Source organism: Notolepis coatsorum, assembly GCF_963971535.1.
Source record: "Notolepis coatsorum genome assembly, chromosome: 1".
NCBI classification, from domain to species: Eukaryota; Metazoa; Chordata; class Actinopteri; order Aulopiformes; family Paralepididae; genus Notolepis; species Notolepis coatsorum.
In genome coordinates, this window is record NC_140165.1 from 287,328,246 (window position 1) to 287,346,674 (window position 18,429).

The following is an 18,429-nucleotide window of genomic DNA, read 5'->3' on the forward strand; positions in this document are numbered from 1 at the left end:
TGTCTGTGTTCATGGAGTTCTGTACATTACCATCCTGTACGTTACCATCACCTGCCGCGTCTCCGGCGTGAGACGACGTGCCAGCCATCACCACCTGTCGCCGTTTGCCTGGAGTGGGACACCGTCTTCGCTCTCTAATTCTCTACGGGAGGTTTTCCAGTGTTCCCACTCCAGACGTCAAGCCGGCTCGTCATCGCTCCCGATTCCACGGGAGGAAGGCGTCTCTTCGTGATCCTCGTTCCTGGGGTGAGGCTCGTCGTCGCTCCCTAGTATTCCACGGGAGGACGGCGTGTGCCCATCCCGTTCCCCTTGGACCCAGGCTCGTTGTCGCTCCCTAGTATTCCACGGGAGGATGGCTTGTGCCCATCCTGTTCCCCTTGGACCCAGGCTCATCGTCGCTCCCTAGTATTCCACGGGAGGACGGCGTGTTCCCATCCCGGTCCCCTGGGACCCCCTTTGTTCTGCGCTGCCCGTCTGCAGCATCCGAGTAGGGACGAAGAGGATCTCCGTGCCAGGCCTCCGCCGTCGGGCCCCTGTCCCCGTGCCAGGCCTCCGCCGTCGGAACCCTGTCCTTTTCCCTGTAAGCAGCTCTGGCCCTCGCCCTGTCCAAGTCCTTAACCCTGTTCTCTGTCCCCGTCTCCAGCCCGCCTCTCCGGGCCTCTGTCCCTGTCCCCCTCTCCAGTGCCCCTGGTCCTGGCCCTGACACTTAGCCCTGGTCCTTAGCCCTGGCCCTTAGCCTTAGTCCCTTAGCCTGTTCGCCTCTTAAAGGCATAGTGCCGCATTTTCCATATTTCCTTTACTCTAGTGTTTTTGTGTTCTCCCTTAAAGGGACTGTGCCGCTTTTTGTTATGTAAGAAATAAATGCCCTGTTTTGGCTTACTCTCATACCTGTCTTGTGTTGTGCGATTGGGGTCGGTTACAAATCATAAGGTCTATTTTAGGTAACCTGCTTGTATTTTTTTTACCTAAAACATGCTTTTTTACCGATCACAGTGTCGTATTTTACCGGACCTAAAACATGCTTTTGGTAACGATCGCAGTTTCGAGGTAAAACGACCCCCCCCCCCCCCCCGCCCTTGATGATTTTGTGAAGACACATATATATATATATGATATATACCTTTGATTTGGAAATATTTGGAGTTTCAGGCGAGCAACCCGAACGATTTGGGCATAATGCATAACACGTCATATCTCGCAATCTAGGAAAAAATACTGGATTATTTTGGAAAGGGGCGATGTTTAGCATGGAATAGCGCCCAAACTAAAGTATATAGAAATGAACTGGTTAGTCAGTGTTGGACTGATAGAGAACACATGATAGGTCCGCAAACATAGCTAAAATGGTCAATAACGCTGGCGCCATTGAGTAGAGATGGGAAAACAGCGTGGCGGTCAATGAGTTAACACGCCAACATTTTGGGAAATTCGCTTACCGTCAAGAAGATAGATACCAGTTTCCTCTGTGCGTTCAGTAGAAAGCTATCTGGCTGCACGTTAGCCTAGCTTAGCACAATGAATGGAAGCGGACATGACCGGTTAGCCTAGGCATTGTCCAACTAACACCTCTCCCGAAAGCTAACCGGCCATGAGTACGATTTTGAGACGGTACCCATACATTCACTTAAAGGGGAACTATCTTATAAATTGCCTTTTCCAGTGGTTAGCATTGTTTTCTAGCAATGTGGGGTTGTACCAACACTGACTAGATCAATTCTCATTCAGTCCCACTCCTCCACTTCAGGCACCTGCCCTTTAGAGCCTCATAAAAAAAAAAAATATATATATATATATATATATATATATATATATATATATATATATTTTTTTTTTTTTACCGTTGCGCATATACATGTAGACTGCCCTTCCAACTGAAAAGTGTCAGGATAGAATCAAAATATTAGGTAAAGAGAGAGAGATGCCCCGTATTCTATTGCAGTTTGCACGGCCTCCTCAGCGTGCCTCTCCACGGACCTATATATTTTATGCATAGCGTGGGTGGTGATGATGATGATGATAGAAACCGCTGTGGCGCATACAGTTGAATGCTGGTATTACACTCACTGAGGGACACGAATAGTCAAGTCCGATGGGATTTGGGAATCTCAAATACAAATCGGGATTGGAATAAAAAATGCATTTATATTAAAGGGGAACTATTTTACTATTTCTTTCACTATTTGGGCACTTTTACACAATTCCTGTGAGTCTATGGAACACTTCTGTAATATATATATATTTTTTTATTCATTGTTTTGTATTTCTAATCAAGTCCTCAAAAACAGCATTTTTCTACCTCAAGATCTCGAGCCGTTTTGAGCCTGGGCTCCTAAACCACTGCGCAGCGTCGTCTTCGCCTGAACATTAACATGCAGCGGTGTCTTTATGACATCACATATCGCGCACATTTTCAAATGACTCAGTTCAGTGAGGGTGAATATTGTGAGAGGAGAATTGGAAGAATGCGCCAATATGAGAATTTTGAGACATAGATCATATTAATATAAGTTCACAATTTAGCTAGGAAACAATGCTAAACACTCAAAAAGGCCATTTATAAGATAGTTCCCCTTTAAACAATACAGAATATACAGCACTTCTTGGGGTCTGTAGGGTAAGCACTTATTCCCTCCCCCCTGAACATTTATGGAGATGTATGGGCCTTTTAAGTCAGTGATAAAAGTGTCTTTCAAGGATAAGTTAGCTTCTGCACTGATTATTATAGTTCAATATTCAATATTTGATCACCAAAACCCCCCAAAAAGCATAAAAAGGGCCCCCCGCCCAAAAAGGGCCCCCAAAATCGGGCTTGGGCGCTCTGTTATGACATACACAGGTATAGTGCCCTTTTCAGCCTTTGAGCACCTGCCCCTCTAAAGTCCTGTGCACGTCCCTGCTCCACTTCAGTTGATACAAGATCCTCCCCCAGTAAACTAAGCCATTCAGAATTGCCTCGCTTGTCTACGTAGAGATGCTGATTTGCATATCTTGATTTGCATATCTAAGCTCCTTCTGTGGTTGTAGCCACCGCCCACAATCAACACTTCGCTCAACAACGGAGCAGTGGGAATAAATGCGGGTGGTTGACGTGACATGGCCTTTTTGGAGTCCTAGTGTCAAAGATAAGTAAATAATGAAAAAATATATGAGAACATTTTGTTATATTGCACAGAACATTTAGTATTATATTAATGCACAGAGCATTTTTGCGAATATTGTTCCAGTTATTAAAAAATGTCAGCCAAATGAGTAAAAGCTCATATGGTGTGACTGTTCCACGAACATTTTACAAAGTTTGATTTAGAATAAAAACAAGAAAATGTATGCATTTGTTATTTATTTAACTACATATTGACAAGATGTCTACTTGTTAGTGTGATCTTCTAAAAGTCCAGGCATAATATTTTGAATGCTCCAGAAACAAAAAGATGTTGTCCCAAAATTGGATATCATATGGTGTGACACCATTTTCATATTTTTTCATATTCAATATTTCATATTCATATTATATATAATGCTATTTCATACATATTTTTATAACTAATACTTAAGTGTAATGAATATTTTGTCCTTTTAACACTTTGTCACTGTATTATAAACACGTTTTCTAAGGTATACCTACTTGTATCTCTACTTCTGTGAGGATTGGTTCTTTCCCCCCCACACGCTTCTTGGGGTGCTGTGATGATTGGTCCGTTGCCTAACGCACACTTCTAGGTTAAGTATCAATTACCATCACGCACCTGATGTGTGTGCTAATCAGCGCCCCAGAGGGCTTTATATACCTGGACCTTCCTTCTATCGTTGTCGGGTCGTTCTGGAATACAACTGCATTTGCCTGCTTTTTCCCCGTTGCTGTTCCTGGTCTACTTTCTCTCCAGGACCTTTCTGTGGAGAACCGCTGTTGAGAACCTTGTTCCCCGTTTGGAGCTGCGCCTCGTTTTACCCGCTTTACGCGTTGCGCTTGGGTGAGTGGAACCAAACCCATCTGGATTATTCTGATTGTGTGTTATAGAAGAGACACTGAAGATTTCGTTTTGTTTGCACTGACCAACCCCTCTGGATTATTCTGATTGTGTGTTATAGAAGAGACACTGAAGATTTCGTTTTGTTTGCACTGACCAACCCCTCTGGATTATTCTGATTGTGTGTTTTAGAAGAGACACTGAAGATTTCGTTTTGTTTGCAATGACTCAGCTAAGTTGTGTGTTGTGGGGAACACTGAAGACTGTCACTGTCAATTGGTTCTGGAAACAGCTAAGGGAGGAGGGAACCACACTGTCTCTGTGTTTCGTTGGACTGTTTCTGATACCTCTCTCTCTCTCCGTTTTCCACCTTGAGTTAAAGCTGGGAGTATCTGCAGAGCCGCTACAACGTCACATGCCAATTCCCCACCGCTATCACCAGGAGGATTCTGCAGAGCCGCAGATGACTCTGCCGAAGGCAGTCTCCCTGTTTGTTTGATAATAGTGCTTTACCCTTTTTTTGACTCTGTAAATAAATACGCCCTAGTATTTGGCTAACTCTGAACTACCTGTCTGTGCCATTGCGTTTGAGGTCGGTTACAAACCATAACATTACGACCCGACCATGACGACCTCAGCCGACACAGACAGGGTCAGAACAGCGTTGGCGGTCCAGATTGAATTAACCAACGACCACAGCCTACAGCTAGGTGCGGCTGCGGCTGCTGTACAGGAGCTCCGAGACCAGGTCCTGCCTATTCAGGAGTCCCTTGGCTCTCTGGCTAGCCTGCAGGGTAATCAGCAGACTAATATTCTCCACCAATTACAAGCGCTGAGTGAAGCCGTTAACACCTTGCTTGTAACCCCACCTACTACAGGGGCCTCGGCCGGAGCATCACCCGCAGCCGTGGCAGGCCCCGCGCCTCCCGATCCCGCACCTCGGGAGCCCCGTCTCTCCGAACCACGGTTGTTCAATGGTAACTTCGAGGATTGTGCCACATTCATCATGCAATGTGAGTTGGTTTTTCGTCATCAACCCAGCCGATTCACTTCAAGGGGAGCCCGAGTGGCTTACATGACTAACCTGCTCTCAGGCCGGGCAGCACAGTGGGTTACTGCCTCCTGGGCAATGGGGGCTGATTTCTGTTTTTCCTACCCAGACTTCGGGGCTGAGCTCCGCAGGGTTTTCCACCACCCAGCCCGTGGCCAGGACCCTGGAGCTCGGTTGGGCACCTTCCGGCAGGGCAGTGGCGGGGTCACCGACTACGTGCTGGAGTTCAGACTGGCGGCAACGAAGAGCGGTTGGAACGATCAAGCGCTTCGTCTCACCTTCATGAGGGGGCTCAACGACGCTGTCAGGGACCAGCTCGCGACCCGTGAGGAACCTGAGTCCCTCGAGGACCTATTCAGCCTCGCTATTCGCATCGACGGACGCCTCCAGGAGAGAAGACGTGAGAGAACCCGACCGGGACCTCCAGAGGTTCCCCAGACCCCCCGTACTCATGATGGTACTGCGGTCCGCCCTGCTCCCAACACAACTGGTGGTTCCTTCCCCTCCCGTTCGGTGCCCGGGGAGGAACCCATGCAGCTGGGACGTTCACATCTTAGCCAAGCTGAACGGGAGGCAAGGTTCAGGTCCGGCCTTTGCCTCTACTGCAGTCGGGATGGACACCGTATCTCCAACTGCCCCACCCGGCCAAAAGACCAGGCTCGCCGGGACCCCAGGAGATCCTGGTGAGCCGTTTTTCTCGTTCCCAGAGCCGAGCACCACCTAGCCGCTTGATGAGCGTCACCCTGGCCTTGGCGGACCAACGGGCCACGGTGGAGGCACTCATTGACTCGGGTGCTGACGAGAGTTTCCTAGACTTCGAGTTTGCTACCCGGGCCAACATCCCACTTGAGGACCTCGAGAGGCCCTTGGAGGTCTTCGCGCTGGATCATCGCCGCCTGGCTGACATCACTCAACGCACCTGTCCAGTCCTTCTCACCATTGCTGGTAACCACGTTGAGAGACTCCAGTTTTCCATCACCAGCTCTCCTCTTGTCCCTGTAGTCCTGGGCAGGCCTTGGCTCGCGCTGCATGAGCCCCACATCGCCTGGTCCTCCGGCACCATCAGGGGGTGGAGCCCCTCCTGTCATGCCCAGTGTCTTCAGGCGGCGTCCAGTCCTTCGCCCCGGGGTTCCCCTTGTGTCCCTGTCTCTAGCCCCCTCTCCGGGCCTCTGTCTCCGTCTCCGGCCTCCCTCGCCGGTTCCCTGTCCCTTTCTCCGGCCCCCCTCACCGGGTCCCTGTCCCCGTCTCCAGCCTCCCTCACCGGTCATCTGTCCCCGTCTCCGGTCCCCCTCTCCGGGCCTCTGTCTCTGTCCCCCTCTCCAGTGCCCCTGATTACCGGCTTCCTTCGGTCCCGTCCGGGCAGGCCGGGGCCGAGTGGGTCGCCGGGTGGCTCCCGTGGAGACGGGGGTACTGTGAGGATTGGTTCTTTCCCCGCCACACGCTTCTTGGGGTGCTGTGATGATTGGTCCGTTGCCTAACGCACACTTCTAGGTTAAGTATCAATTACCATCACGCACCTGATGTGTGTGCTAATCAGCGCCCCAGAGGGCTTTATATACCTGGACCTTCCTTCTATCGTTGTCGGGTCGTTCTGGAATACAACTGCATTTGCCTGCTTTTTCCCCGTTGCTGTTCCTGGTCTACTTTCTCTCCAGGACCATTCTGTGGAGAACCGCTGTTGAGAACCTTGTTCCCCGTTTGGAGCTGCGCCTCGTTTTACCCGCTTTACGCGTTGCGCTTGGGTGAGTGGAACCAAACCCCTCTGGATTATTCTGATTGTGTGTTATAGAAGAGACACTGAAGATTTCGTTTTGTTTGCACTGACCAACCCCTCTGGATTATTCTGATTGTGTGTTATAGAAGAGACACTGAAGATTTCGTTTTGTTTGCACTGACCAACCCCTCTGGATTATTCTGATTGTGTGTTTTAGAAGAGACACTGAAGATTTCGTTTTGTTTGCACTGACCCAGCTAAGTTGTGTGTTGTGGGGAACACTGAAGACTGTCACTGTCAATTGGTTCTGGACACAGCTAAGGGAGGAGGGAACCACACTGTCTCTGTGTTTCGTTGGACTGTTTCTGATACCTCTCTCTCTCTCCGTTTTCCACCTTGAGTTAAAGCTGGGAGTATCTGCAGAGCCGCTACAACGTCACATGCCAATTCCCCACCGCTATCACCAGGAGGATTCTGCAGAGCCGCAGATGACTCTGCCGAAGGCAGTCTCTCTGTTTGTTTGATAATAGTACTTTACCCTTTTTTTGACTCTGTAAATAAATACGCCGTAGTATTTGGCTAACTCTGAACTACCTGTCTGTGCCGTTGCGTTTGAGGTCGGTTACAAACCATAACAACTTCCCTACTATTCCATTTCTCAAACTAAATACATGTCTATCTACAAGATGTTGTAGTTGAAATATTTCCATCTCACTTGTTTTTCAGTTTGAGACAGATTTCATAGAGGAATGGCAAGTACAGACAGAACAAGAGAATACAGGGAGAGGCTAAATGGAGATCCTGTAAGGAGAGAGGATGTCCTGAGAAGAAGACGAGAAAAGTAAATTTAACCATTAAACGTATAAAATATATTACTGTAGTTGTACAACATGTGCTGTACACAGGTAGAAAAGCCCAGTATATCTAGAAATCTCATAGTGTAAACATGCGTGCGCACGCACACACTTGGATGAAAAAGGTGAAGATTTGACATGGGGTGTCATGTACGAAGGTCTAAGAATAACAACTGGAGGGCGGCACATGAGCAAAAGCAGCCTCTCTCAGTAAATGCGTTCAAATCAAGGTCCCAGGTATAGGTAAAAGAAGACACAACACAAGACGTTTTCCAAATAGTAAATTATATATTTATGGTGATAGGGATTTAAACCTCCACCATAATGCAATAAGGGGAAAAGGTAGGGGAGGACAAACAATACATACATGTAAACAAACAAACACTTAGTAGTCAAAATACAACCACGTGCCCATCATAGGACACCACAGCTATGGGGTTTAATCCACACTCCATGTGATAAATGGCACCCAGCCACACAGTGTTGCTTCAGGCAACAGATAGGCGAGACGGCAGCCTCCTCACTCCACCCTGAAACGTGGCAGTGACTTCCATCAATGAGGGGCCCCGTGTGTGTGTCATCTTCCAGCTTATATCCACTCATCCAACTAACTGCCCACAGGTGTAATCAAGCAGGTGCAATCAGCTCAATCAGGAGGATGAGTGGTCTCTGGGAAGAAGAGAAGAAGCAGCATTAAAAGATGACACATCACACCACCAAGAACAACATAACCCAACTCATGATACTAATCTGATGTTCACATGGTCTCCTAATACAGTAATAATGATAATGACCAACCCACGTACGTCACATGGGGTCTGAGAAAACAGATTGCTACCAGCCAACTCAACTTGAGTTTGACCACAACACATCGGATGTGCCCCGTGCCGAGTCAAGTAGCTCTCCTGCTGAGGTGCCACCTGACCCATCAAGCAAAGGTCCCGTCATCATTCAAGTTCAGTCAGATCTCATTGACGAAGATGGTGATGATGATGATGATGATGATGAAGATGATGATGATGATGATGATGATGATGATTATGATGATGATGATGATGATGATGATGATGATGATGATGATGATGATGATGATGAAAAGTATGTTGAGGGGCTATTTGTAATAGTGAAGTATGGATAAATGTGGGGCAGATAATGGAAATAGATGAGGATGAGCTCATGGATGAGCTCCTGCCCTCATGGTATATAGCTCCCATTTTTACAAGCTATCACTGCTAGCCTATTACACTGAAGAAGGAACACGTTCCGAAACATGTCTGTATTATAGGCTGCCATTAAATAAAAAAAAATTTAAATCTGAGAGTGCTGGTCCGGCCTTCGCCTTTTTCTTCATAATGTTTGGGATTTCAGCACCCAGTGTTAGATACTGAGAGCGCAGTCTAACTTGACTTTGATGAGCTGAAGGTGAATTATCTGGAGCAACTTGGGAGGCAGAATGCTTTTGTGTGACCAAGGAGGCCCGACTGCATTTTCTACCACCAAAAATAAATACTGAGTAAAATCACACAACCCCAGCAATGCAGTCGGTTTGCCATGCTTGCCAACTACGACTGGCTTCTTTCTGTTCAATCAGTACTGAGCCGGCAATACATAATTGAGGCTTGTTTTTCAGTCACTGTTCAACTAAATTGCCTTGAATTACAAAATAAATAAATGTTCAATGATTATTAGAATTGATAAGAAAATATTCAAATGAGACAGCACCTTGGAATTAATACAGTTGGACGATGTTTCTTCAAGTTCTTCAGGTGTTCAGAACCCAAGTGCTATTAATGTCTTTTGTGAGACACTATTTTAAAACAGTTTTTCAAAATGATTCTACTGTTATGTTCGACTACATTTAATGTATGTCTTGAATAAAGAAAATGTATTAAAAAGAAATTTCAATGATTATTACAATTGATTGTAATGGTTGGACGATTAATTCATATGTTTCATCAGGTTCTTCAGTTGTTCAGAACCCAAGTGCTATACGATGTATTTTGTGACACTGTTTATAACATTTTATAACAGTTTTTCTTAATTTGAACGCATGATATAATTCATATGTTTTTGGTTGTTTGTTAAATTTATTAAATACATGTTTTTGCATTACGGTTGTAGTGTGGTGTGATTCATCATATGGCGTGACGGCATATCATTTGGTGTGACTTTCAGAATTATGAAATTATGAAGGCTTTTTGGTAAGACATGTTAAAATCATCAATGGGAGAGATAAATAACAGTGTCACCAAATATTTCTAGCATTTTGGTGTTTTTATAAGAAGAATGAATTAGAAATACATAGTCAAATTTAGTGCAATCGTCTTACCATGAGTTTTGATTAAGAATAAATATGCAAAATGTAACTAATTTGCACACGGAAATTCTAGAAATGTGTATAGTAGTGATGAGGAATGCTGATAAATAGACTTATTTATTTAATTAAAATACACCCTTTTTCAATTTTGTACAGAATAACCTTCATGTCACACCATATGACAATTGTACTCACTATCACATTATACTAATGAAAATAAATGTATTACATAAAACAGAACTGAATGATTTCCATTACTCATATGCGATATATTAAAAAAACACTTTTTTTAAGCCTAAAACGTCAACCACCCGGAAGCGGTTTCCCTGTCACTGACACTTCCTCTAAAAGAGAGAGGGAGAGAGAGAGGGAGAGACAGACAGATAGAGAGAGGGAGAGAGATGCTCTCATACGGAGAGGCTCTCTGTCTCTCCCCCTGCATTTACACACAATCGCAAGTCGCGAGTCAAGCCGCTCACACACGCGCTCACGCACACACGCGCTAACGGAGCGATCTCTCCTCTCTCTCTCCCTCTCTCTATCTCTCCCCCTGCATTTACACACAATCGCGAGTCGAGACGCTCACACACACGCGCGTTCACGGAGCGATCTCTCCTCTCTCTCTCTCCCCCTGCATTTACACACAATCGCGAGTCGCGAGTCGAGCCGCTCAAGTTTCAAGTTTCTTTAATAGTGTCATACAGAAGTACAGAATACTTTCATACAAAATGCTTCTTACTGTTACGCTCCAGAGACTGTGCTAGACAAGATAGTATCAAATAACATAGTATAGCATGTAATTTAGAAGAAGAAAATGAGGTCACAGTGTTCGGTATAGACATATGTACAATGTTCTGAGTTACCATATAATATACAATACTATGCAGTGTACTAATGTACAGTACTATCTAGTGCAAAGCAGAAATGGGATGAGGTACAATTTAGGTACAATTTACAGTAAGGTGTACGAGTTGTAGTGCAATCCTTCATCAATAAATATAAAGTGTGGGGAGTGGGTGCTACAGTGTGTTTGTTTAAAGTGGGTGTGTGCTATAAAGTGTGTGGAGTGGGTGCTACAGTGTGTTTGTTTAAAGTGAGTGTGTGCGTGTGGATGTGTGTGCTATGTGCGTTTGGTGGTTGTTGTTGTGTAGTGTTCATTCATTGTTCGTTTAGCAGCCTGATGGCCTGGGGATAGAAGCTTCTTCTAGTCTTTCTGTGCTCGCCTTGAGACTCCGGTATCGCTTGCCTGACCGCAGCAGTTCAAAGAGGCAGTTGTTCGGGTGACTGGAGTCTTTAATGATTCTCTTAGCCTTGCCCTTGCAACGCTTGTTGTAAATGTTCTGGAGGGTGGGGAGCCCCCCTCCAATTGTGCGTTCGGCTGAACGTGTCACTCTTTGTAGTCTGCTTCGGTCTTGTGCAGTGCTATTCCCAAACCAGGAGGTGATGTTGCCGGTCAAGATGCTCTCTATTGTACATGAGTAGAAGTTCTTAAGGATCTTCTGACTGACTTGGAACTTCCTTAGGCGCCTGAGGAAGTAGAGGCGTTGTCGTGCCTTCTTCACAACACTGTCAATGTGTGTGGTCCATGTCAAGTCCTCGGATATGTAGGCTCCGAGGTACTTAAAGCTGTTGACTCTCTCAACCGGTGCCCCGTCGATGCTGAGGGGGCTGTAGTCCTTGACCCCCGACCTCCTGAAGTCCACAATCATCTCCTTTGTTTTGCTGACGTTCAGGGAGAGGCTGTTTTCCTGGCACCATCCCGCCAGGACCTTGACCTCTTCCAGGTAGGCCCTCTCGTCGTTGGCAGAGATCAGGCCCACCACCACTGTGTCGTCAGCAAATTTGATGATTGTATTGCTACTCCGCTGAGCCACACAGTCGTGTGTGTACAGGGAGTAGAGGAGGGGACTCAGAACACAGCCCTGGGGGGCCCCTATGTTGAGGGTGATGGATGAGGAGGTGCAGTTGCCTGCTCTCACCACCTGGGGTCTGCCAGTCAGGAAGTCCAAGACCCACTGGCAGAGGTCATAGTTCAAGCCCAGGTCCCTGAGCTTGGCTATGAGTATGGAGGGGACTATGGTATTGAATGCCGAGCTGTAGTCGATGAATAGCATTCTCACATAGTTCCCCTGCCTCTTGTCCAGGTGTGATGCTGCTGTGTGCAGCACATGGGCTATGGCGTCCTCCGTGGACCTGTTGGGGCGGTATGCAAATTGCAGGGGGTCCATGTTGATGGGGAGGGAGGAGCAGATGTAGCCCTTTACTAGCTTCTCAAAGCACTTCATGGCTATGGAGGTGAGAGCTACAGGGCGGTAGTCGTTGAGGCAAGCAGGCTTGGATTTTTTGGGTACAGGGATAATAGTGGACTTCTTCAGGCAGGTGGGGATGACAGCCTGTTCTAAGGACAGGTTAAATATGTCAGTGAATACTGGGGCCAGTTGGTCGGCACAGACTTTTAGGACGCGGCCGGGGATGCCGTCCGGACCTGCTGCCTTCCTGATATTCCCTTTTTTAAAGGTCCGCCTCACCTCATGCTCTGTTACCCTGAACACTGCGCCTCCATCAGCAGCCGACCCCCCCCCCCCCCATTGCCGTGGCTTGTGAGCTGGTGTTGTTATTACCAGCATCAAACCTTGCATAGAAGGTATTGAGGTCATTTGCTAAGGAGATGTCACTGTTCAGTTTGAGGGAGGCGCCTTTGTAGTCTGTCATCGTTTTGAGCCCCTGCCACATAGCTCTAGAGTCAGCTTGTTCAAACTGGAGTTCAATTTTATCCCTGTAGCGCCGTTTGGCCTCTGACACTGTCCTCCTTACGTTGTATCGCGCCACCTTGTGGTCATTCATGTTGCCTGCCACTAGGCCGTCGTTGTATGCTTTGGTGCGCTCTCTCAGAGCTTCACGGACGGATTTGTCTACCCAGGCTTTTTGATTTGGGTAAACTCTCATTTTGGTAGTGGGGATTGTTTCTTCCACCATAGTACAAACATAGTCCAGCACTGTTTCCGTGTAGACATTAATGTTATCTGTGTCGCGGAACACATTCCAGTCTTTGCAGTGAAACACAGACCGGAGCGTCTCCTCTGACGTCAAATCCCATTTCTGCACCTCTCGCGAGACTACAGGAGTACTTTTGATTCTCTGTTTGTACTTTGGTGAAAGAAAGATTGACGCGTGATCTGATTTACCAAAGCCACTATCAGAATGAGCCTTGTAGCCACCTTTAAATTGCGTGTAACAGTGATCTAGGATGTTACCGCCTCTGGTGTTGCAAGTCACATGCTGATAGAAGTCAGGTAATACCTTTCTCAGATTGGCGCTATTGAAATCGCCCAGCACCAAAATGGCGGCGTTAACGTTCGTCGCTTGTATTCTATTCACCTCGTCGTGGAGTCTGGAGAGCGCAGCGTTGTTGCTGGCTTGCGGTGGAATACACACTCCTACAAGGATGATCGCCGTTAACTCCCTCGGGAGGAAGAAAGGACGGCACTTGATGGTTATATACTCCAGGTCTGGGCAGCAGTGGTTGGATAATTCCTTCACGTTAGTTGGATCGCTCCAATTTTTGTTAAACATGAAGGCAATACCTCCTCCACGTTGTTTACCGGACTCTGCTGTCCGATCCTTGCGATGGATAAAGAAGTGATCGGCTGGTTGTATGGCGTGGTCTGGAACCTCCGGCGTGAGCCACGTTTCGGTGAAGCAGAGAACGTTGCAGTCCCTAACGTCTCTTTGGTATTGAATCCTTGCTCGGATGTCATCCAGTTTATTGTCAATTGATTGTACATTGGCTAGCAATATACTGGGCAATGGTGTTCGGTGGCGTCTGGATCTCAGCCTGTTACGGATCCCAGCTCTCTTCCCACGCCGTCTGGTTCCTCTGTTCCTGGGATCAAGGAACAAAGGATCTGGTCCTAATCTCCGGAGAATCTCTTCAGGCCATTGTTGCGGTTCGGAAAGCACGCTCACGGAGTGATCTCTCCTCTCTCTCTCTCCCTCTCTCTTGCTTGCTCGTTCTCTCTCTCGCTCTCTCTCGTATGTATCACACTGTGTGGGTGATAGTTGGGGGCCTTAGGGCTATATGAGGCTAAGTTCGTGCAAATTTGTGCAAAAGCACCAAATTTGGCCCAGATGTAGCTCAGACTATGTTCTAATGATTCAGCCAGGGCGCCCGAGCCAGCGACCACCGGGGTATTCCTGGTGGCCAAATCAATATGGCCGCCCTCCAAAAAAGGTTTCGGCTAAAACTTTTGAACAAAATGAGCTTCAAATAAAAACTTGGTGTCTATATTATGTTTCTTGGCCATTAGAAACACATTGGAATGCTTATATTTATAATTGGGTGTGTCTGGACCCCTAATTTGCATATTTCCAAGATGGCGGTTCCCCCGAAAATGAGTTTTACCTTAACTTTTACGTTTCTGTTTCAATATTGGCCCATTTCGCATTTGTGTCTTGATTATGAACTCCACACAACAAGATTCAAGCAACAGCTCCTCAAATATCTGCCTGAATGGAATGGAATCAAAAGGAAAGAAAGAAAGAAAAAGGAAATCAGGCAGAGTCATTTACAAATTTGGTGAAGAGGTGGGTTTTGAGTTGGGATTTGAAGGAGTGCAGGGATGTAGCATTACGGATGTTTGGAGGGAGTGAGTTCCAGAGGGTGGGTGTGGCCACAGAGAAGGCTCTGGGACCAACAGTCCGCATGTTGGTGGTGGGGATGGAGAGGAGACCGGAGTCAGAGGACCGCAGCCTTTGGGGCGGGATGGAGGAGGTCAGCTAGGTACCGGGGGGCAAGGGAGTGAAGGGCTTTGTAGGTGATGAGGAGGATCTTGAAATTGATGCAGGACTTGACTGGAATCCAGTGGAGGTGGATGAGGGTGGGGGTGGATGAGGGTGGGGGTGATGTGGTGCCAGGACTTTGCATAGTCAAGACGGGAGGTGACGAAAGCGTGAATGAGAGTCTCTGCTACAGAGTCGGGGAGAGATGGCCGGAGTCTGGAAATGTTCCTGAGATGAAAAAAAGCTGATTTAATTATTGTTTTTATGTGGGTGGAGTCCAGTATGACACCCAGGTTGCGAACTTCTAGGGAAGGGTGGAAGCCATCCACTTCAAGGAGGAGATCTCCAACCTTCTGGAGCAGTGACTGCTTGGCCACAACCATGAGCTCAACAAACTCAGCAAGACCGACGGCTTCTCAGTTACAGTGGGTGACAATATTGTCACAAGGAAAGATGAAATTAACTACCTGGGTTCCATCCTAGAGGCAAATCTTTCCTGTGACAAAATGGCATCCAATGTAATAAAAAAAGTCAACCAACGAACTAGATTCTTGTACCGGATCTCCTCTCTGGTAAACAAGAATACCCTGAAGACTCTAGCAGGAGCACTCATTCAAGGGTACTACAACTATGCTTGCACCTCATGGTACCAAAGCACCTCAAAGGCACATCACAAAACAAACTAGTCAGACTACTACTTGACCTTACCCCTAGAACCCACCTCACCCCTGCCCACTTTGACAACCTAGGATGGCTTAGAGTAGACGACAGAGTACAGCAACTTGCAATGGGCCTGGTCTACAAGATACACTATACGACTAAGGTACCCATGTACATGTCAAAATACTTCCCAAAGGTCAGTGAATACCACAACCACTACACCAGAGGAAGCTCAACAAATCATGTTAAACCCAGATTCGGCTCAAACAAGGGACTAAACACGTTTCGCAATTATGCCACATCAATGTGGAACGCCCTACCCAAAGCTGTAAAGGAATGTGAATCCCTACCCACATTCAAAACCGCTCTTAAAGAGCACGTACGGGAGGCTGCAATTCGAAACTGGCCACCGTAAATGCCCAAAACCCCCACCACCTCCTAATAGACAGTCTCCTCCCCACTGCATGTATATATTCCCTCCCCGCCGTATGTATATTTCTCTCCCACCCACCCACCCCCTCCTAATGTACAGTCCCCTCCCCATCATATGTATATACTCTGTCAGGATCTAGGGGTAACAGTACTGTATATTTGAATACCGTTTATGTCACAAATGTATCAGTACTAAATACCTATATGTCCCTATGCCATAAATGTCATGTATGTTGTGTATGTCATTGTTACGTACCCCTGTGGGGAGACGCAACACAAGGCCACAGACAGGGTAGGTAAGGGTGCAGTGACACAAAACGCCAGAGACAAATTGCAAAATAATAATATTTATTTCACAAATAAGGATCAGCAACACAGAGAGCAAAGAGGACCTACCAGTGAGCACCAAATCAAATATTAAAAGGAAACAAAAACCCACCCCCCCCCCCCTTTACAGGCGCGGACGCCCCAAAGTACAGGTGGTGGTTCTCACTCTAAAGCTGGTGTCTTTAACAGTAGGTCGCCTACGTGATGCAGAATGTAGACCCAGGGTATCTTCCTGCCCTCAATGTCCCTGTGTGCGAAACAAAAGGTTATCAACAAGAAAAACAATCACCATAAACTGGGTGACGAATTAATAAACAAATATACAATACAGGTTATGGTTAAACAGAAAATATACAATAGGCAGGATCACACAAGGTACAATACTAGGGTAAGTGGCTAAACCACCAGAGCCTTGCCCAGCTCTCACACAATTGTTAGCTCAACAGAGCTGTAACTGGCAGTGGCTCATGTAACAAACATGAGCCCCACAGAGCTTTAACTAGCTCTCTCACAAATACGAGCCCAACAGAGCTTTAACTGGCTCATGTAACAAACATGAGCCCAAACACAAATCAAATGAGAGCCCTATTACAACACCACCAGATAGTTACCAACATACACCGACCGGGCTCTGGCTAACATTGCATACACAGGGATTATATGAAGGGATGTGGAGGCAATTAGTCTGATGAGCCTCAGCTGCTGTTGCTGCTGCTTCTGCTGTTTGGAGTGGGATGGTGATTGACCCTGAGAGATAGATAGGTTATACAGGAGGGAGACAAAAAAAACAACAATACAACCTGCCTACATACATAACACATATTATATACATATAATCCCCCATACAATATAATAATACATGCATACATAATGATATAAGGACAGAGTCCGTAACACTTCCCCCCCATGTATGAGAGAGATAAGCAAAGATGAGCCCCTAAAGGATATTCAACTTTTAATGGAAGAACAAAACAGAAGGAAAAGATAACTTCACAAAGGCAACATGAATATACATAGATCCAAAAGGACAAAGATCAACACTTAAATCCAAAGAGAAGAGGGTCTATACCAGAGAAAACAAAGTAGCAAGGAGCCAATGGCCGACATCAGCTAAATAGGCTAACTGCAAATAGAGTAGCCAGGTACTGACACCAGGCCACACACAGCTTTGGCCAACGCTACCCAAGCTACACAAACGACCAAGACAATTCACACACAGCACATGTCGTATCTCCAAATGTTGTGAAGTAACATATGTTTTGCCTGGAAAAAAACATCGTTATTAACAAAACATTCGGGAGGGGAAGGAAGGAAGAGTGGGGTAATGTCCAATGGACATCTTACCTGCACCAAGGAACGCAGGGCGAAAGGCCGCAACACAGGTCTCCACGTTGACGAAAGGCCTCTCACTGGCGGGACAAAAAGAAGCTATGGCCGGAGCCTTGTCATGGTGCAGGCCCGACTACATCTTCTGTCAAAGATGATGTCGTAGTCAGAGTGCCAGGGCCTGCTATTCTCACGGCTAATGTCAATGGTCGTAGCAAAAGCTAACAGCTAACTCTAGGCTAACTGATAGCATCAAGCTAACGTTCCCGGCCGAGCGAAAACGAGCAGCTAACGTCGTAGCTAAACAGCTAACTGGCTAACAGTTAGCTCAACCCGGCTATCGCTAACCACTAGCTAACGCAGAAGCAAGCTATGCGGCTACCACTGAAAAACTGTACAACGTGAGAAAAGCAATACAGGCCAACACTTCAGACAGCCGCTGTGTTTTCCTCTTCTCATCCGAAGAGGGAAGGGAAAAAGAAGGCAATACACGTCCCACTACAGAGTGGTGTTTACCATAGCGGTGCCGGCAACAAGTCCCTCGCGGACTATAGCCGACATGAGCATGGAGATATTCTCATAATGAAACACCAAGCTCACCTCCCTCGCACCAGGTGCTGACACCAGGCCACACACCGTTAGCTACTACAACAGCTAGCCGGCCTGTTTGGCTCCCGAGAGAGAGAGAGAGAGATATATCCACGGCGGGAATAGAATAGAGTGCATTAAAAACTCACCAAACGTCCAAGAGGATGGAGACAACCGCGTGGAGTTGACGAAGTTCATCTGCCGAATGACCGTCCTCTTCATCTTGGCATAACAATGCTGCACGCGCGCTCTCTAGGTTAGCTAACGCTAGTTAGCCTTTAGCTAAGCTAGCTACTAGCCGACATCATCATGGCTATCCCGACTGAACCACACGTTAGCACTCAATATTATAACGTAGCTAAAGCTAACTAGCTGTCCCTGCCTTTAGCCGGAATGGCTAGCCTGACTGAACTGTC